This window comes from Calliopsis andreniformis, chromosome 4 (genome assembly GCF_051401765.1).
Source record: "Calliopsis andreniformis isolate RMS-2024a chromosome 4, iyCalAndr_principal, whole genome shotgun sequence".
Lineage (NCBI taxonomy): Eukaryota > Metazoa > Arthropoda > Insecta > Hymenoptera > Andrenidae > Calliopsis > Calliopsis andreniformis.
The window spans coordinates 13,509,992-13,531,363 of NC_135065.1; the positions used below are offsets into that span (position 1 = coordinate 13,509,992).

General features: G+C 45.2%; 1 protein-coding gene across 1 annotated transcript in view; it reads left to right on the forward strand.

Moving 5' to 3' along the window:
* Positions 1-2,225: 2,225 nt before the first annotated feature.
* Positions 2,226-21,372, forward strand: part of Hen1 (Hen1 methyltransferase) — a 137,377-nt gene continuing 118,230 nt past the window's right edge. The window contains exon 1 of the mRNA XM_076375889.1: positions 2,226-2,375. The gene's annotated coding sequence lies outside the window, so the exon portion shown is untranslated. The remainder of the gene's footprint in view (positions 2,376-21,372) is intronic.

Sequence of the window (21,372 nt, forward strand, 5' to 3'; positions counted from 1 at the left end):
GTCGCGGACGTTTCGGGAAAAAGTTGCTCTACGGTATAATGGCGATGATTTATGGAATGCGTTCCTCGTGTTAAATTGGAAACGAAAGCAGAGCATGCGAGCGCAGGATAGTAGTCAATTTAGAAGTTTAGAAAGTGAACAGTAATAAAAATTCAAAATTTACGTTTGTTTGCAATAGAAAAGCAATGGTATTAGAAAATTGAGTTTAATATTTGAGTTACTCTTTAGAGATTTAGAATTTAATTAAACTTCCTCTTGGCTATTATTGTGGACTATGTGACCAGATAAAAGAAAATCGAATGGTAGACTACAAGACAAGAATTTCATTTTTCAGAACGAATTTTCCAGCTGTATTTGGATTATCGAACATGTTGCTGAGCTCTTATTATCCCAACCAAGAATATAACAAGCAACCTCGCTCGTTCAAGATATAATTACTGCATGATACAGTGAATACAGCAACCAGCTTATTCTTCGAATAAAAAAATAATACAGAAAAACTAATGGAATCTCATTATTTGTAAATTTGATCTTTTAATCGAGTACTTAAACATAATACATTTATGGATACAGGCTCAGACACTTTTTATCTATATATCTCATTCTACCTCCTAACAAGGCATTTAAATTTTTTCACGTAAATACATAAAACTCAGCCCATTTCCCGACAAGATATATTAATATTACGAAACCGCTATCGAAGCCAGTAAATTGTTAATCTGGTCACATCGTCGGAGGAATCCCATTCCCGTTAAGATTAAATTTCCAACGCGAGAACTTCTCCTCTTACCTTATAATTTATCCTCGCCGTGCTTGTGAATTTACCTTGGTTGGGAGGTTAGAGAACGCCGCTGGAACACGCTGATCGCAGTAAAATCTGTCGCGTGGAGGCTTGCGTATTCGCGAACACCTTCCTGCAGCATCAGCTTATTCGGACGATCCCAGGTTCAGACCTCCTATTCACCACAAACGTTATTAACCTTTCAGACGATCGGGAGGGTGATAATATCACTGAAATTCGAAGAGCGAGTCAACTTACAAGAAAACGATTCGATCCCGCCATTTTCCGCCCGCTGACCGCCACGCCACCGCACTAGTCATTTGCGGTTCATTTTCTATTATGTAATGGAACCGGATGTGACGTCACTCGTCACTGTTTAGACAGGTTCGAATACGTTTGCGTCGCTGCGACAAGTCACGCACGCTTTCATGGTTTCTGTGGTTGAACGGGATACGCACGGAGCTGTTAAAATAAACCGAGATCAGTGAGTGATATTCAGGAGAACGAGGCTGATTTTTTCCGATCAGTTCAGTGGTGAACACAAGCGTGTGCTGTGTCAATGACCAGTGACAGAGAAAAGACGTGGTTAATGTCCTTCTCAGACTCTTTCTGTCTGGTAAGTGTGCTTCTTTTTTATATAAACACCTACGTTCACGTATTTTCGAATTGTGAAAAGTAGTTATTATTGTTTAAGGCTCGAGAGGAAAACACTGAATCTCGTTGCTTAAAAAGAATTCACATACCTGCATAAAAGCTATAGTTTTCACTGAGAATAGATTAGAATTAGGTTGAAATTAATTTCCTCTCACAAAAATCGTATTCCTAACCTTCATCACATATTTCCATCATTTTCTGCTAAAACAGAAAATCCCATCCAGTGGTTTCGAGCGTTCGCCATGACAGGACCCCATGACACTTCGAAAAGTTTCAAGGCTTCCCACAGAATAGATGTCTCTACTCATCTCTACATACTTCACTTCCGGTGAGTGACATATCCCCCGTGCTTTTTTAAACCTCCACTCGATTAGCGTGGCGCTTTCTGTCACCAGTTTTCGCGTGATCCGGCTCGTTTTCGAATGAATCGGTATTTCGGGCCGACAAACATGCTCGTGTGTTTTGAATACGCTCGCGTACCGCGTTAACAGGCGTCGTTATTAATTTTCCACGCGCGTGTGTTACAATTTCGTGACTTAACGCGACGCGGCTAGAGAAGGACACGATCGGTCGTCGTCGGTCTTCGTCGCGCCCGCGCGGACGAGGTTAGCCTGTCTTCGTTGCGCGCGCAGCGCGTGCTGTTGACCCATCGTCATGGCAACCGAGCGACGAGACTACGGTCGCGCGAAGAAGGCGGACGGACTGCGGCCTGCCGCGACCGAACAGAAGTCAGTGCACGCGCGGACGTCAAGCCGTATGTTCATGTTCTCTCGTGGATATTCCGTGACGTTTCACTCTACTCGCGTCTGTCCTACGAGTTTGTACAGTGCTTGTGTTCTGCATCCAGAAGCTCCGTGAACAACTAGGGGACCCGCGAGCACAGAACCTGCTGTCGTTGAAGAGATCATGGAGTGACTGCTTGGCGACTGGCTCAGCAAGGGTGAGTGACATTTGCATACTCTTACACATATGTATTTTCCATGATGTCTGAATCGAATATCCGCGTTCTCGTCGATGCTAAAGAAGGTTAGAAGAAACTTTTTAATCGGGGCAAAGTGTGTAAAGGGCTCGAGCGGCGACGTCACCGATATACCAGTGTGGGGATTATTTGGAATATTTCTTCTTTTTTCTTCTTTTTTCTTCTTTTTTCTTCTTTTTTTTTTTTTTTTTGTTAATTATACGATTATTGGAAAATTCGAGAGAATTATATTGTATCTACTAAAAAGCTTACGAAATTTGTGATGCTAGAAAGTAACGCAAAGGCGCGAAAAAAAATGGCGGCCACTTGAGAGATTCAAATTACATTTTCAGATCATTCCTCGTATAATTTTGAGTAATTCGGTGGAGTAACGAGTATGGCGGGACGCTCTTTAATGCTTGTGATACGAAACTATCAGTTTTAATCGACGTTGCGTTGCGCCGGCACGTTGATAGAAACGAATATTTCTCAAGTGATCCGACTCTGTCAACCATCGGTCGAGTGGATCGCTCTGCTTTTACTTTCGAAGATTGGTCCGGGCAGGGGGGAACAGGCGAGTGTGCCGTTTATCAAGTTACTATGAAAGCGGTCGTTATCTTCGGGACCGAATGCTTTTGCGATTTTTCGGTGCGTTCATCGGCCCGGTTTTCGGTCGGATTAAAAGCTTTCACGTGGGCTCTCGAGCTTTTTCATACTTTGCTTTCGCCGAGAACTGGCGTTTTTTAATCAATAGTCTCTCTATTCATAGAAATCGCGGCATTATTTTATGACAAATATAAGCTGTATTTGGTAGGGAGTAATGAAGCGTATTGAACGACTTTCGTTGCTGAGGAAGCAAAGGTTTTAATATTTCACTTTGAAAGGAATTTTTATATGGCAAAATCTGTTTAGAATATCCATTTATTTGAAATATTCACTGATATTTATGAACATACATCACTAGTTGAAACTAGTATCTCTGAAAGCATGACTATCTATTCTTTTATATTGAACAGTACGCATCAATATCCTCTAGTAGCTACTAAAATATCCACCAGTATTCGAAATTATTCATCAATATTTACTGCAATAATATCAGAAGAAATATTTGAAGTATCTTGAAAGCAGTGTAACTCGATTCCACTTGAGCACAGTTTACTCGAAGAGAAGGGCGGTTTCAAAGCAGTATATTTTTAAAAACTCCCTGCAAAGCGTCTTCCTAAATACCAAAGCTAATACAGCCTCGAGAAATACGCGACTTCCGCGTGTTTCCTTGCGCTCGATTCAAGGTTACCACCTCGAAGACACGCGCTACTCTAAATATTTTCCTTTCGAATGGCTGCGTCGCTTTTCCGGGTGGTCTGGCTTTTGTTTTCGTTTCGCCCCCATTCAAAAGACGTCTGCCGCTGAAACGGAGTAGCGGCGAAGAAAACGTTCGAATGCTCCCGTATTCCGTCCGCGACGCTTTCCGGCTGCATTTGCATCCGCCGGGCACGTGACTTGTCCATCCGAAACGACGAAAGCTACTCGGTTTTTCGTTCCACCTAAACGGATTTCCCACGCGTTACGATGGACGTGGCTGGTTTTACCTTCGTCTAAATCAATTTCCCAGGTATTTCCGAGAACACTATGGCGAAGTAAAATTTGTCAATTCGTACTTCGTTTCGTGACTCGTTAATAAAGATTCGACAGTATTTTTGAGGATGCATGTTTCTCTAAACATTCCCTCTCTAGGGAAGATATTGTACCAGGCGCAAAGTTTTTCACAGGTGCGTGTTTACGGAACGCAATGTGGATTCGCAGTATGCGAAATATTTGGGTGTTGTCCATGGTCGGGGGTCTGGGGAGGGCAGGAGTGAAAAGTTGCGAATGTCCGTCCCCAAAATTCATCAATACACAGAGGGCCGATGTCGTTTATTAAACGATTTCACGCTGAGCGAATTGCATCGCGATTTTATAATATCACGATGCACATATCCTATCGAAAACACGCGGCTCGCGAGCGATTAAAAGCTCCCTCTGAACTTTGAAATTTGTCGAACGACGTGCTTGCGCTGCTCTCCGAAATATTAAATGATTCTCCAACGTTTGGACCTTTTGCTGCCTGGACATCCATTTAGCATACCGGATTTTCAAATCAGTTGAATATTTCTCTTAATCCCTACAATACTCTCCTTTCATAAGGCTAAATTACGATTCCTACATTACTTTAATTAAATTTCCTTTTACCGAGGATCCTTTTGCGCAAAAACGCCCACGTTCTGCAGAGTTGAAAATTAGAGACATAGAAAAGGGACACGGCGTTGCTTCGACTCTCAATTGATAGCGAAGCACCGAAAGTTGTTTTGTCTCGCGGGAGGTCAAAAGGAGAGAGCGCGTCTTGTTACCAGCGAGGGGCGAACTACTTGTTTCCTCCGTACTCGGCTGTCTACGTGCGTTCTTTTATTCGAGCCCGTCCATTGTCATCGGAGACACAGGGAAGGCGGAAAAGAAAGTCGCGTGCAGCAGGATGCGTCGCGTCGGGCAGAAATGCGACTTGCCCCGTTGCAAACTGCAGCTTCGTCGCACTCTTTTATAAGGCATTGTGTTCGCCATCATCTCGACGATCTCGATGCCTGACTGATTGACTACATTTATTTGCATGCCGAGTCTTGCTATTGTTCGGCGATATATTCGTCGAGAAGAATTCTATTATGCCTTCAATAGAAAGCTATGAAACTTACTCGAGTACTCCTTAATTCTGAAGTCACATGAATGGATAGTATTTTTTAGGAATTACTATCTTTTGTCTAATTTTTCATTTATTTTTCGCTGTGATAGAATTCTTGGGAATAGACAGAGCCACTGATTCATCCTTGAAAGCTGAATTTAGATTTGGGAACTCTGTAACTCTTAGTGGGAGTACTAATGGGTTAAGGATAATTGACTTTTGGAAATAGCAGGGTTTCGATAAAGCACAGAAAATTTTTGCTCCCTCGAATCTAACTCGTTCAACTCCTATCGGCATCCAGCATCTATTTCCAATGAACGAAAGGAAGGAAGAGGGTTCGACAGCCTCCCATTCCTCCCCTTTCCAAATTAACATTCCACGATATGGTCAATAGGGAATGGTAATATTTATACGAAGATTTGGATCGGCTCCAATCCAAGACCGTCTTATCTCACGATGCCAGATAGGAAACTGTGAGATCATTTTTTTGCTATATTCCTGGGAGTTACGATATCCATGGTTATGACAAAGAATGAAAAAGAAAGGTTCAGGTTTCAGACACCTCGAGGCAAGAAAGTTTCAAAATCCCACTGCAATATTCTACGTCATTCGAATCCGAAAATTAGTCATCCCAATTCGCTTCCCCTTCATTTCTAATTCAGTATCAATTCAGAGTCGAACCACTACCACCCCCAATTCTTCCTACTTCGCTGCCTGTTTCAATTCTCAACTGAGAAACAGCTCGGTGCAGCTTCACTTTGTTCCCCTAGACTCCAGACTCATCTTAACACCGTTAGAGTACACCAGGAACTTTGCATCCCTTATTAATCCAATTAGCACTCCCCAATTAGTCCCATAAACGTTTTGTCAAGTACAATGAAGCGCTTCCTTCGTTTCATCGAGGTTAGAATTATAAAGATAGATTCATGGGAAGCGAAAGAGATTTTCGAAAGCACCGTGTGTTAATCGTTTTTAAAATATATTCGACTATCATTCAACTTTCTGGCGAATTATTCGCAGCGACAAAAAAGCTTTGAGCTCGATCTGGCATGGGACCAATTTTGCGTCGATCGTGTGCGTTTTAGCCGATCGAGGGAGAAAAAAAGAAACGGAGGTCGTGAATAACCCCATTGGCGTGTAATTAGTACGCGAAAATGTCCCGGGGCGGTTTAATAAACCGATACGAGTTTTTTGGCCGGGCTTTTGATTTACCCCTGCGAGTACGCGCATCGTCCATCCCCATCCTGCGATATTATCCTCACCAAGGGTGCATAGCGCGCGATTTTGGGCCGATATAAAACTCTGCTGGGATATTTCTCGTCGAATTAATACTTTACAGTCATAGGACACCGATTAACCCGAATTTATTCATTCAAATGACAGTATCATTTGCAGCTTCTGTGATATACTGCGTGGTTTGTTTTCAAAGTAGTGGAAATCCAATTTTTTAGTGAAATTTTCACAGTATATAAATCAAAAATTTCAATCATCATAAGAACATTCTAAGGTAGAATAATTAATAGAAAATACAGATGGATTAAATTGATATTCTTTTATTTTTCGGGAGATGAAAACTTCTTAATCCCTCTAGTGTTAATATTGAAAATTAATATCTGAGCGTATCTCATTTTGCTCGACGAACTTTGAGCTAGTCTTGTAATACAATACGGTTCATCCATACATCATTATAAATGGGAGATTAAAAGCTCTTCATTAGTTATTTAAAAGATCCGTCGAAAATGGAGCGATCCAGTTGGCAACCCGCTAATTTCAATTCTAATAAGGTTATTCAGCGCGATAGAACAGTAATCCGAAGGATGCTAGTCGCTCGAGTAAATTTGGACCGACGGCACGTGCATCCGCGCAGATGTTGCCAGAATGACGACATACTATAAACTTGGAATTTAGCGTATGATGGAAACAGTTGCGATTGGAGTAATATTAAGGGCTCTCGGTTGCCACTGTCATCCGAGGGATTCTCCCGGCAATTTCGAACCTGTTTTACGTCGATTGCGATAAGCGGATCACTCTGCTCCCCGAGAGTAGCTTCAGAATTAATTACTGCAATATTAATCCTCGAGTTGTACCAAAAAATTAGATTCCATCGATTTGTAATATTTTCTACGTTGAAAAGAGAACTCGTAGCCTCATCTGCAGTCGCGTTTCCCTGTTCTGAGGATCCGAACGCAGCCAGTCGAGGCACCTGTTAACCTCTCTTCTCGGGGTATTATTTCTAAGCTGGCTCTTTAGGCGAGAATTACTTCCTCGCCGTGTTTCTGAAACGCAAGGAAAGGAATAAGCCTCTTACTTTCTGAGACATCAGCTACCAGCGTTTGCCAACAGCGGTGTCGTAAGCGACAGATAAGATGAATTTCCTATCGACTTCTTCCTCTGAATTATAGCCTGGTCGTAACTTAACGCAAGCACCTAATATAAGCAGATGACAACGTCTGATTGTGGTCCTCGAAGAGGCTAAACTTTTTATTTCTCGATGTTTCTGTCGCCCCAATTGTTTCAATGTTTACGAAGAAGCATGTTTACTTCGCTGTTGGACTGATTTCACAAGTACAGTACACTTCTACGAGGACTGCCAACACTCGCAACATTGAAATGAATTCGAGCTGCACGAATTTAGTTCTCAGCTGTTTGGCAAAAATAGCCAGCAGCAGTTCTGCTGGCCCCAAAAAACCGACCAGCTGATCGATAAATTCCCATGCAAAGGAAGATGCATCTTCCAGTAATCTCGGGACCCGATTTTCGTATCTAGGATCGTTGCTCGTTTCGTATCCGCGTATATCTCCGTTGGCTCCCAGGGAGCCTAGATCTCCCTCGAAGGGTCATAGATACCGCGACTCCGTGGCCAAGGGTGGTGCAGGGGCGAGAGAGGGCGCAGAGATAAAAAGGGGATTAAGACGCGGATTCCCCGACCCCGTTCTTCCGTGTAATTGTAAACTTGTACTCGCGCCAGCCATAAATTTCCTCGGCCACGGCGGGGCTTACTTTAAAAATTTAGTATTCACGTGTACTTTGGGTGACGGCCCCATTGTCCGCAAGAAAAAGTCGAAAAAGTTGGGGTAATTCCGTTGTCGCGGCCCGACGCATTGATAAGGAGAGCACCCTGCAGAAGGGCTTTGTCTCGCGACCCTTTTCATCGCCACGCGATGCTCCTTTTCGTCGCTCGCTCCTTGGAAACGCGGGGAAATACTGTGGTTAATTCGCGGCACACGATTCAATGAACAGTTTTCATTCGCCACCGACGAGTACTGCTTTATTCGATCTCGTGGACCCTCTTTCAATTACACACAGACCCTTCCCATGCTGCGTCTTGGATTTCTTACTCTGTGTTAAGCAAAGAGTCTTGCAATTAGTTTACCTGGAGATTGTTTACTCTGGGAAAATGGAAACTTCGAGTGGGAGGGATTTTTGGTCTCCGTGGAGACAAAAGAAAGTTGAAGCTTGGGATTTCTGTGTATGAATTTCAATTCTACATTCATTTAGGCCGAAATGTTTCTTAAATTTGCAGAGTCACCTTTTCTTTCAAACCACCCCTGAAAAGAAACGTAATTTTCCGACTTTTTCGCGGTAACCCTCGGACAATTCGATTCATCGGAACGACTCGCTTTCTCGTTTTTCCTCGAGCTTCAGCGTGGCTCTCCATTCGCGCAGAAAACGAGATCGCGTTAAAATTTACGGTGGGTGGCATAATTTTCGCCAACCTGAAGCTTTACCATCATCTTCCCCTTTACATTTCCCCCCTTGCCGAGAAAAATGTTCTTTCTTTAACGATGTGTCAGCGGCGAGAACTTAAAGCGGGGGGATGGCTCTGCTTCCTATTAAAACTTACTTGGAATTGTTTTCCCGCGGGTAGTTCTCGGTTACTGGCGAAATTGCTCTCCCTTGATTCTTTGAACGCTCGCGACAACCCCGTTTAGAGGTGTTGATGAGGGGGTTGGAGGATCTTTGCTTTTCCTAGCGATACAGGTTGGTTGAAATTTGATCGTCTATTCCACTGCTGGAAAATTTCTTTATCTTTTGCATCCTGTAAGAGAAACAAAATTGAGAACCCAGAACTGCATAGGTGTAATTAATTTTCCTGTGCAAAGTGCACGAAATACCTAGTAATTTTGACTCGTGTTTATGAAATGAGAACACGAGCTGGTGTCCGCATTTTCGACTCAGCTGTACACAGAATCGTGATCGAGACTCCCTGTTTCCCTGTTTATCACCGAAGCAATTATAAATAGACAAATATTATCGCTAACAATTCGAATTATTCGATTATATCTGTTGATCGAATATCAACGTTTGCTCATAGAGCTCTGACCCGTTTCAATATTTACTCCAAATTGAGCGTCCGCTCGATTCTATCTCCATTAATTAGCAAAATTCATATTTATTATCTTGTTGACGTAACAAGATTATCAGTTGCTTCCTATTGCGGTTCTATCTTTACCCAACGCTATTATGAATATCGATGAACCGTCGACAAGTGGCGAGCACATAATGAATCTCTCTGCAAATTATCTCCTCCTCTAGGATACACCAACTCCATTCAGCATCTTCTCGCGAAACATTCCCTCATCAAAATAAAATCTCAAACCCTAAGAAATCTGAATTTCTGAGGAAGGAACGTATCGTGAGTCTCCCATTCAAACAGAAACTCATCTCCAAGAAAATGTTCGCCCATTCCCTAGGACAAGACGTTCCCTCAGGACACTCTCCAGGACGTGTTCCAAGCGCAGAGATGTAGAGAGTATCCTCGGTTAGGAGAGCGTAAATATCAGAGCCAGGAGGGGCACGTAGGTGGCGAAAGGGGTGATTCCAGGGCCAACCTAACTGCTTTTGCACCGCGATAATAAACATCTCTCTTTTTCCTCTCGTGCTTGGAGGATGCAGGGCGAGGGGGTGGAAAAGAAATTCTGGTAAAGGAAACGCGACCATTCTCCCGACACTTTTCCTTCCCCTCTTCCCTGTCCCGGGGCTAGACGACTACCCTAGACACGCCGAATTTCCGGCTACCTTAAGGCGCTGGTTCTTAGCCCGACGACACGGCGGAAACGCCTGCTGCAGCCCTGTACCAACCGGAGCAACTCTCGCGAGGAGATAGGGGATTCTCGGCCGGCGTCATGGTATTAGAGAGTCGGAGGGTGAAGAGGGTGGTGGGGGTGGTCGTTTTGTTTGCCGCTGGTATCTCCACGGAATGCGGCGGCACGACAACGACTCCGTCGTCTCGTGACGAGATTATAAAAATAAAGTTTCGGATGGTACGGCTGGTTAATGCTGGAACTGCGAGATTGCCTGCGAGGAAGCGTTGGCTGAAGCGTTGGCTGTTGCGGGAGGGTGGCGGCGATTCCCTGGGATTTATCGTTTTCGATTATGCGTCGCGACGCGCTGAGCGGGAATTGAAACGACGGTTAATTAAACCGTTCGGGCATTAAGTGGGTCTCGCCGCGGAAGCGTGAACGCGCTTACTTTTTCGACGTTGGGTAGATTGCATTGCTGGGGCTAGAGATTGTCGATTTCGAGGACAATATGCTGCCTTCTCGGGAGTTATTGCGAAAATCCCTTGAGAGTGTTCCCTCGTATCAGTTTGTCAAGCTTATTCCTCTGGCTGTACATCATTCTGAATATTCCTTGCGAGGAAAATGTGCTATCAAGAATCGCAGCAGCTTTCCAAATTCAATTGGTGCCAATGTTCAGACTTTTCTACTTTTCTTTTTACCTCCAGTGTCTTGTACTAACCAGTTGATTTTGCGGACTTGTACCATTCTTCAACTAACCGATACAATTCTTCCTAATCTTGAATTCCTTAAAACAATACCACTTGTCAAGTTCGGCAGGAAAGTCTGAAAATCGTCGAATAAATTACAGAATAATTTACAGCCCTCTATTTACCTCGCCACTGAATATTTCGCGCGAAAAATAGCACCGGCAGAATTTCCCGTACTTGTCTACGTATGTAGATCGCGCATTCTGCAGCGTCGGAAAAAAGAAGGCAACACGTGCGCGCTGCGAAGGTTTCAAAGCGAACGTCGCATTGAAGAAAATCCAGAAGTGCAACGCCCGGAACGTAACGCGAAAACGCGAGGATCCACGCGAGGATCCACGCGAGTCGACGAGACTCCCGACTTCTATCGTGCCTCGAAATTGTCCGTCGCTTTGTCTAAATTCACCCTGGATTTTTGCATCTCAAAGGGCGTAACCGGATAAAGGATAAATTATATCGAGAAACACTTGAATTGCTGTAGATTTGCCCGCAGCGTGGAACGTTCTCGAGGAAAAATGTAAAACGTAAGAAGCGGCTTCGAACTAGAAATATATTCGAGCTTCCCGCGGCAAACGTAAAAATCGCAACGATCTTCGAAAACGTCTGTATTTTTCTGGCTGGAGAACGCGCGCGGGGTTAATGGGATGAAAAAGGGAGAAAACGAGCGAGGGGTTGAAGGGAAGAAGTAAATTTTTCGGTACGCGAAATAAAAGCCTAGGAAACTCGTTAAGAACATCGAGCGTCGAGGCTCCTTCGAGCGATCGTCGAGGCGGGTGTTGGCAGAAGTTGGCTGAGGAAAGTTTGTCGAAGGTCGACTCGGAATATTTTTCGAATTGACTCGACACTGGCGAACAACTTCGTCGTCGTTACGCGAGCCGAAGACAGGTGTAGAGGTGTCTGAATAGAGGAGCGACGCGATTCGTTAAGCGAATGATTTCACAGGGCGGACTTGATGGCCCCTGGGACCAACAGACTCTAAACGAGTTTAACTTCTGTTCCACTGACGCGTTATCGCGAACCTTGTTAACGCTTATCGCGTCCCGTGACCCGAGTTCTGCCTCGAATTAGAAAATTGATGAAGCAGAATTGATGCGCAACAGTAAACGTCCCTTTAGGGGACGATTATGTGTCCTAAACGAAGAATTAAGTTATGCAGTTCAACTTAACCAGATACGTCCGTACACACTTTTGATTTGCTCTCCTAAAAGTGGCACTTAAACGTCAGGACAGAAATAAGTGGCGCAAATGGACCCGCTTAAACGACTTTCCGCAGAAATTTATCAAAGCCTTTTCCTTTTTTTCTGCACTCGTTCCCCCGATCTCTGATGAAGAAAGTTCAAGCCTGGAGCACCATTTTTCCCCCAAAATCTCGAGAAGTATAATTCCGCGACTCCTTCCCCTGGCCAACTTTACCATGCAGAGCGAACCGAGACGGCCCAGGGTAAAAACAAAATTCTTCCAGCGAATGATTCCAAGGAACAACTTTCCAGGCTGAATAAAATAGAAATTCCGTGGTCGGTAGCCGCCAGAACGCGATGTAATTTTTTCTAAACGAGCCACTTTCGCTCTGCCTGTTTACCCCGAAGTTCCTCGAAGAAGGGGGTGGTAGGGGGTGGCAGGGGGTGGCAGGGGGTAAGTCCTCGTCGAAAAGTTGTCATATCTCGGCCAGCATAAATTGCTTCGTCCTTCTCCCCTCGCTCTCTCGCCCCCTCGTCCCGCGATAAATGTTACGAAACAAGCAATTTCGTCGTTTCAACCCCCGCTGGAAAACTTCGCCTCCACCCTGGGCAGGTTTCATTCGCATTCGTCGACAAACCGCGAGATTTGCAAGTAAATGAACGAGACCTAAACGTCCGTCTTGGCCAGGAGCTGGCTCTCCAGGCTCTCTCTCTCCGCGCGAGAGTTTGAACGAAGTAACGAGGACCAAATTTACGCCCCTGGGCTCTCGGGGGCAGAAAACGGAGGGAGAAAATGGGCTCGGGAGAGGGAGAGACAGAGGGTCTCGCTGCCAAGGCATTAATTAATCGGCCGAACTTTTAACGGAATCGTACTTTACCCTCTACCACCCCTTGCTCTCCTCTCGCTCCATTGTTCAGCCTCCATCCGCCCTCTTTCTTCATCTTCGCTCCACTTTCCGTTTCTCTTTCGCTCCGTTTCGCTTTTTCAACCGCTGTCTGTCCGACTTTGCATCCCCCTGTCCCCCTTTCCTCCTCTCGCCATCCACCCTTCGCGTCGATACCCTCTTTTTATTTAAATTTCGCCCCTCCTTGCCTTCCTCTTCAGCTTCTTGCTCTGCGACTCCTCTCGCTCTTCAACCCCTCCTGCGCTTCCCTCTGCAAACTATTCGTCATTCAGCGGCGCGAACGCTTCGAAAACATAAATTTCCCCCGACGAGAGACAACTTTCGAACTCGCCTCCCTGTGGCCAGCTGCCCCCGCAACCTGTGGCGATTCTTCGCAGAGGAAGTCGAGTGCTGGCAGATTAACTGGTCAGTCGGGAGGGACGCGACAAGTTGCAACTTGGAATTTGTTTCTCATCCTGGTCCACTATGTCTTAGCCCCAAATTTCTGTCACTTCAATTTCTCGAATCTCTGAACCCTCTTGCAATTCATCCGCCGCAAGGGGAAGGACCGCGAGGTTTCGGTAAAGATAGCCGAGTCGCAGTCTCGCCGCTATTTCGCTGATAATTAATGTAATTAAGCTTGGCGTCGCGACAGGGATGGCGAGGGGATACAATGATTACGGGGTGACTGTACCGAGATTAAGCAGCGTGGAGAGGTCGGGGGTCAAAGAGCCCGGGCTGAGAAGAAAAATCAGGGGATCTGGCGCTTCTTTAAATAGAATCTTTGCGAAAGCGCTCCGGGGCTTGGGTAAAGTTCGCAATTAAACCGACAATTAGCGCGGCTACGCGTTACTGAAGATCACGAATTGTCGCCTTTGATAAATCGTTCTATTTCGAGCGGAGATTTTTAATTGCGCTGCGAAACGGAGGGGAACAGGCAAGGGAGAGTGTACAGGATCGAGGGAGAAGTATATTCATCACTTTTTATGAAACTTTCACCTTGAAAGATTAAGTGAAAAGGCTCAAGTTTACATAGGTCGATATTGTTTAATCCTTGTACTAAGAGTGGTCCTTTTTCTTCGAAAACACGCTTACAATTATACTCACGAGGTAGTGCTCCTATTCCCATCCCAGTTAGTCAGCCTTGCTCTTCGAGACAGCTTACGAGGTCAGTAGACGAAGCCCTACGACACGTAGCAGGCTCCTTCTGCGCGCATTTGTCGTCGGTGGGCGTATCGCGTGACAGGGGAGCAAAATTCTGCCGACCAGGGGTGCATTCTCAGCGAGAGAAACGTCGGAAGGGACATTAATTTCCGGTCTCTCGTTCGCGACGAGCAGTTCCTTTTTATGACCATCTTTATGTCGCTCCGACTGAATGAGCTTGAAGCTACGTGAGCCTCTTGTATCGCGCGGTGCATGCGAAATGAGCTACTTCCTCTTCTTTCGTTTTTTTCCGCCTCGGGGGTCGCTAACGAGGTATCATTGCGGTGTAATTATTTACTGGTGCCGCGGTGGAAAAGTGTCCCACGATGAAGTAGCTTTTCGAGGCCCTGAACTGCGGGAAATTGCTTTATAGTCGCTTGTAAGCGCCTTTGGGGAGCTACCTTAATGAGTTCATCGAGACAGGGAAGGTTGTTGTTGGAGGTAGTAGTCTTATATTCGAGGTATAGTCATTTATAGTGAGCTGTGATCGTTTCAACGTACTCAGAGTCGCTGATAATTAGTCATATTCTCCTATAAGTATTTATAGTCACGTGTAGTCAGTTATAATCAGCTTATAATTGCCTTAATGATTCTTTACTATTATAGTACTTCCTCGGAAAGCAAAGTGATTAGTTCAGTAATCCTATTCTGAAGACTGCAGTCATGTTCTAAAAGCTGCAATTCCAATCACTTGCTGTTATAGTCACCTTCGTAGCCACTATTAGTAGAGTACTTAAACCTGTTCAGAGACCCTATCTTAGCGGTTACAATTTAATCCTGCTGCTAATAGCATTCTAACACCTGTTAGTCACGCTTGTAGTCAACAAGGAGGGGAGGATTACAATGAAATTTGCATTTGCATTCCAATTGCCAACAATTTCATTTCATTAGAGAACTATTATCTATTTATTTGTAATTGAACTATCTTCTGGTTGAATATTCTTTATGTTTGCCAGTTCTTGGTCAGAAGCCCAAGGGCTTCCCAGTTTTTCCATTTTCCCAGGGGTTAGTAACCTACGAAGCCCCGACTGATCGTGCAAAGGGTAGTTTTCGGACAGTAGAGATGTGCGTCAGTAATTTGCAAGTTGGGAACTTTGTTTCAAACCGCAGGTATTGTTCCTGTAATAGTTGGAGGGTGAAGTATAAAGCTATCAACTCACCTGTCTACCGTGATCCCTGCTTGTGGTTCACATGATTCGTTTGCATCGATTTACTCTCTCCGAATAATAGGATGTTAGCTTTCCTCATGTTTGCGATTATCTACAATGCAGTCGATTTCTTTCCTCGACAATCTCAGGAAAATCCACCAGGAACTTTTCTCAGAAATTTATAACCCTTTTCAAATCATTCTATTTATTACCACTTGATACTTGGTCACCATCTCATCGGCTCTGATCTAGATAAAAACCAGAGAGTTTTCGTTTACGAACAGGGAGAAATCGAAGGACTTCCACAGAATCCTCAAACTTAATCTCCACAATCATTTTTTATTCCGACCTCCTTAATCCCAGTCCTTGAAGAATCTCCATTAGCCATCGTCCGAAAACGTACGAGATACTGTATTCAGTGGGATCGTCGAGGGCAGCGAGAGGGAAGAAACCGTCATTAAAAGTTCATCAGGAATCGATGAAAAGCTCGGCGGTAGGAGTACGTTCGACACGAGAAATAAATTACTTAGAAAGTGCGGGGGTGCCCGCGCCACGGCTGTAATTCACTGACGAGCGAGCAAAAAAAGGGGCAATTGATCGCGTAAGATTTAGCAAACGCCCGGAGCACCAAGTAAACACTCCGCAAAGGTATTCCCGACGGCGATAACTCCTCGCCACTCATAAATTATGCCATTCGACCGATTTACGCGGAAACGACCGACCGAAATTCCCTGACTGCTGTCTCGGTGGCTCGCAAACCGCCATTTCCTTCCTGTCACGCGACACTTTGCCTTAATGACGGTCTGATCGGTCTGCTCGCAATTAATTCCATAGCGCCGTGGTATGGGCCTGACCTCCTTAACATATCTTCAATCGAGAAGGGAAGATCTGACGTTAGTTGGGACAAAATAGGAGATCGAAAGGTAAAAGGGATAGAAGAGTGTCAAGCTGAACTCATCAAATGTGAGTCTCAGTTTTTACTGAATTCTGAACAACAGAAATTGACTGTCTCAACTTCGCATTTTCGACCCACGCCCCTTTCTTCAGAATTGATACGTAAATAACTTTCTCACCAGTTTGACCGCCCTTGTCGAAGGCATAGCCCTTCTCAATTACCCCTCGCTAACTTCCCTTTGAGTGGGTCTCCCGACGACAAGGCCAGGCCAGATTCTTGAAGATGAGCTTCTCGAGTTCCTTGTACTTGCTAGGCAGAACCCAGCCAGGTATTAACGGAGATTAATAGACGCAAGGTAGGCAAAAAGCAAGATGGCTGGGGTACAAGTCCGCCAGCAAAATAGAACGCCTGTTTTCGAGAAAAGAGCGAAACGACGCGGAGTACAATGTAGCGAGAGGTGGTGCGCAAGAAGGCGGGCAGAAGAAGCGAAAATACGAGGGAAATTAGTGGCTAACTACATTTGGATTGTCCTGGAGAGGCAAAAAGGAGGGCCTGTAGCGTCGTCTGAAAAGAAACCCGCCTCGAGAGCCTGACGATACGGAGCAAAAGGGAACAGGAGCGTAATAAACACTGGCGAGGAGACCGAAATGAAGAGAAAAGGGGCATGAAACGACAATAGAAATACGAATCAGTTAGATAGGGAGCTGCGCGGTAAACAGCGCTGATACTGGAGGGGTGAGGGCGCAGGGGTTGACGACGGAGGAAAGAAAGAAACGAGATAGAGGCGTAACGGAGGGAAGCAGAGGCTGAGCAACGAGCACCGAGGGGTGGGACAGAGATATGGTGAGGGACGAAGTCATGGGGAGGGCGTAGAATAACGGGCACAGGGAAGCCAGGGGTAGGAGGGTGAGATAGTCACTATCAATTTTCCTCTAATGGGAGTGCAGCGGCGTAACGAGGTCGTAGGAGAGGGCCAGGAGAGTGTCGCGAGTGATCGCACTCGCGGTAACGAACTCAGGACACATTGTGTCGGCGACGTTAATGACGTAACGAGAGAATCGACGACGAAGAGGATGCCAGACCCGACGCCCTCGGATTTTCCCTAAATTTACCACGATTGCCTCTTTAGTCAGTTCTCCGCCACAGACGTGCGCCTCCTCATTGACAGCACGCTTCTTGGGACTCTTCTGCAGTAACTTAGATTTTACTCTAGCACTTGTGACCAATCCCTGGCATGACAGGCTTCATATCTCGTTTATTAGAAACATTTGGAAGCCATATCCGTTACTGGAACAATATTTTAAGCATACACACTTTCACAAGAATCGCTAATTTTCGACTAAAAAATTTCTGATATTTGAGTTGCTGTAGCTCCGTAAAAAAAAATCGCAGGGAAGTCAGCCTGGTCTCATTGTAAAGGGCAAAGTCTCTACTTTGATGTCTCTGAGTTGAATTTGTCCAAAAAAAATTCTTGACTTCGCGACCAGCCGAGAAAAAGAAGGTGGTTTTTCGCCAAAAGTTTCCCAACTTTAGTCGCCTGTCAGGAACTTGATAAATTTTTTTCGCGACTTTTTCAGAGGGAAGATTAAAGTCTGAACCCTTCCCTTTCGAAAGAGACCTTGGCGAGCGCTCTGCGATTTTTTTTCGCCGTGATATGGCGCTCAGAATGAAAAGTGAGCCTCCAGCCTCAGAATCAGGGAGTGTTCCAGAGACAGAAAAAGTAGTCAATCTTTGAGCTGCTGTAGCTCCGTCAAAAAAAATCGCAGGGAGGTGAGCCTGGTCTCATTCTAAAGGGCAAAGCCTGTACTATGACATCTCTGAGTTGAATTTGTCCGAAAAAAATTCTTGACTTTAGGACCCGCCGAAAGAGAGAGGGTGTTTTTGTCTCGATTGTTTTCCAACTTCACTCGACTGTCAAGAACCTGATAAATTTTTTTCGCGACTATCTCAGGGGGTGAACTAAAGTCTGAACCCTCTGCTTTCGAATGAGACCTTGGCGAGCGCTCTGCGATTTTTTTTCGCAGTGATACGGCGCTCAGAATGAAAAGTGAGCCTCCAGCCTCGGAATCAGGGAGTGTTCCAGAGACAGAAAAAGTAGTCAATCTTTGAGCTGCTGTAACTCCGTCAAAAAAAATCGCAGGGAAGTGAGCCTGGTCTCATTCCAAAGCGCAAAACCTCTACTGTTATGCCTCTGAGTTGAAGTTGTTCGAAAAAAATTGTTCACCCCACGAATCGGCGATGAACAGAGGCTGGTTTTTCGGCGGATTTTTTGTGTACCCATGTATCTCAGTTGAGCTCCGTAAATTTTTTCTACGATTGTTTTTTGCAGTTAGTTTCAATTTTGTTGTCTCTTCTTTCCATCGGGATCATTAAAAATGAATGTACGATTTCTGTGGTCGAGTCATATGCTCCGAAGTAATTTAACACCTTCTCTTGCGGAAGCAATTTCCCTGACGAAACGCAATCGATCATCTAGGTGCTTCTAAGATAATCAAACTCTCGCTTTTCTTTCGTCCAAAAATCAGCGAGCTTTTCATGAAAACCTTCGTCTCCCAACGATTGCAAACGCGTCATCGTTCCGCGTCCGTCGCGTTACAAAGGCATCAAACTCCCTGTAACGAAGTTACGCGAGGCAAATCAAAGGATTTCACGGGGGAAAGAGGAAACGGTGGCTGAAAATGTGGGGTAGTTTTTAAAGTTACCTACGATTGGTCGTAACGAGGGAGCGGCGATGGCTCGAACGGGGATGGCAAACGAGCTGACGACGCTAATGACGTAACGACGGACTCGGCGGGTAGCCGACGACCTTTTCCGTGGGAATTTCGCCTCGTCCGTGAATCCACTGCCTCGGAGCACGAGGTTGCACGCTCGTTCGTGCGTTTGCTTCGCGGAAGCTCGTGGAAAGACGGGTGGGGCAAAAGTGGAAGCGATATGAGCGACAGGAACGGTTGACGTTTATGCCATCGTGCTTCCAGTTACGGCTGACAAATAAAATTTGCGTTCACCTGCGAATGGCAATTGTGAATGGCTTCCTCCCTTGGGGGAACTCGCGTGACGTTTCGTTTACGCGTGTTCGCTAGCCACGACGAGAAGTGTATGAAATTACACTGTTTCGCGTGACATTGGTTTGTTTTCCTGCTAAAAGTTGTGCTCTTTCGAGCTGCCATCGGTCACGAGAAACGTTCCTTACTCCTCAGGAATTCGTCCTCGTTTGTGTTCATTTGAGTTAGTGTAATCGGTACCTTCTGGGTGTTCGTGCGAGATTCATGGTTCCGTAAATAGGAATAACATGGCAGTTAAATATAGTCGAAAATAGCCAAAATAGCCTTCTCTACACTTCCGTCTAATTAAGGATTATTATCCCGCCACCCCGAGTTAGAGATCATTTCAGCTAGTTTGGTAAGCAGAAGGAGCACGCAGCAAGTCTTGAGTGTTGCACAATTTCTTAATTATAAGTTTTTAAGCGTTCGCCTGGAATATAAGGAGTTCCCTTTGAGCAGCGGCTAAAAATAGCAGGCAAAGGGGAAAGTCTTGTTCAATTACCGCGAAAGTAACGGGAAGTCGAGCTCCTTGGCCTCGTCGCGTATAATATAATTTTTTGAGACGGTTTCGTGGGCGGTCTCAGGACTTGGCTCGGTGAAACGAACGTGGCACGTACAATGCTTTGACAACTCTGCGTCCCTCTATCGTTCTTTCCGCCTTTGAGGCCTCGCTAACGAGAAAAGTGGGTCGATTTCGTCGGCCACTGTCGTGGAATGGAAATTCGCGAAAAACTCTCGTGCCTTTTCTCTTTGTACGATTCTGCGACCTGTATCTCTGAGTATCCTACCAATGTCAGAGATGAAGAGAGGATATTGCCGTTGTTTGTTGAATAATGCTTCATTTGACTTCTGATTCAAGCGACTCCTAGCTTTTAATTAGGAGAGTTCAGAAACGCTGCGTTACTATATCTCAGTCGTCCAATGTAAAAACGTTATGAGTCGGTCTAAGGCATTCACAGGCTCGAAAAGAAGCAATTCATTTTATCGTCTGCTGAAGTAAGGGAACCTTAAAGACCTTCAGGATTCCTCTGAATTTTAATTCCAGAGGTAGAGCGATATTAAAGGCACGAAGTATATCTCCGCTTAAGAACTTCTAATAAGCAGCGACGTCGAGCATTACGTTTTCAACTGCCGACGTTAACGTGAGGGAGCATCGTCGGTTATTAGCGTTAATAAAACGTTAATGTAGGTTTTAAAATAGCATCCTTAAGCCCAGCATCCGCTCTAACGACGGGAATCAATGCTCCGGCAGTAACATATAGTTTCGTACTTGTGCATGTTTTTAATGAGGGTCTGAAAAAATTCTCGCTAACGTTATTACCCTTCAAAATGATCTGTGTAAAAGAAAACTCGAAAAAAACTTACAGTAACTTCTGTGCTCGCGGAAGAGATTCTCCACCTCTAATTACTTCGAAACGCGAAGGGATTAACAAGCTAAAATTCGAGATTGAAATTAGAGGAGTGTCTGAAATTTCGTCGGGAGTGTCTGAAATTTCCTCCGAGTGCCGAACTTCGAGGTGTGGGGAAGAAAAACTTCGATTGTTTCGGTCATTTCGAAGTAGAATATCCCCTGGAGGTCTGTCCTGGATTTAACAGCGTACCACGATCCATATCGAGCACCTCCGCAGGCAGGAAAAATTTCCCTGGAAATCCGAGTGTCGTCCTCGACTCGTTGAGTCGTGACGAACGCCCATCGGGGGTGTCGTTAAAAATTAACGATATTTCCCTCGGGGGTGGGGAGGCGCGTAATGAAAAAACCCCGGGACGACGGCATAACGACGAGTCATCGTGCGGGTGATTTTCCCGGGCGAGGAAAAATTGGAGGAAAATCGCGTACCAGCGAGGGCCATTATTCTCTGCGCGTGTGTTTACGGGTCGAATAAAATTAACGATTAAATATTAACGACGCAGCGGCCAGTAGTGTAATCCGCCACGGGGAAACCGCAGAACGGGGGAAAAGTGTTTTCCAATGGCGTTCTATTTGCATTTTGTACACAGAGTACGTTTCATGGAAAACTTCAGCAGAATGTTATTAAAATTAATTCGGTGAGAAGGATTAGCTGGTATCGCGTATGTAAAATCGCCCTGTCTGACTTGTGACTTATTCTACTGATTTCGCTGTGTCTGACTTGAGACTGATTCTACTTGAACCT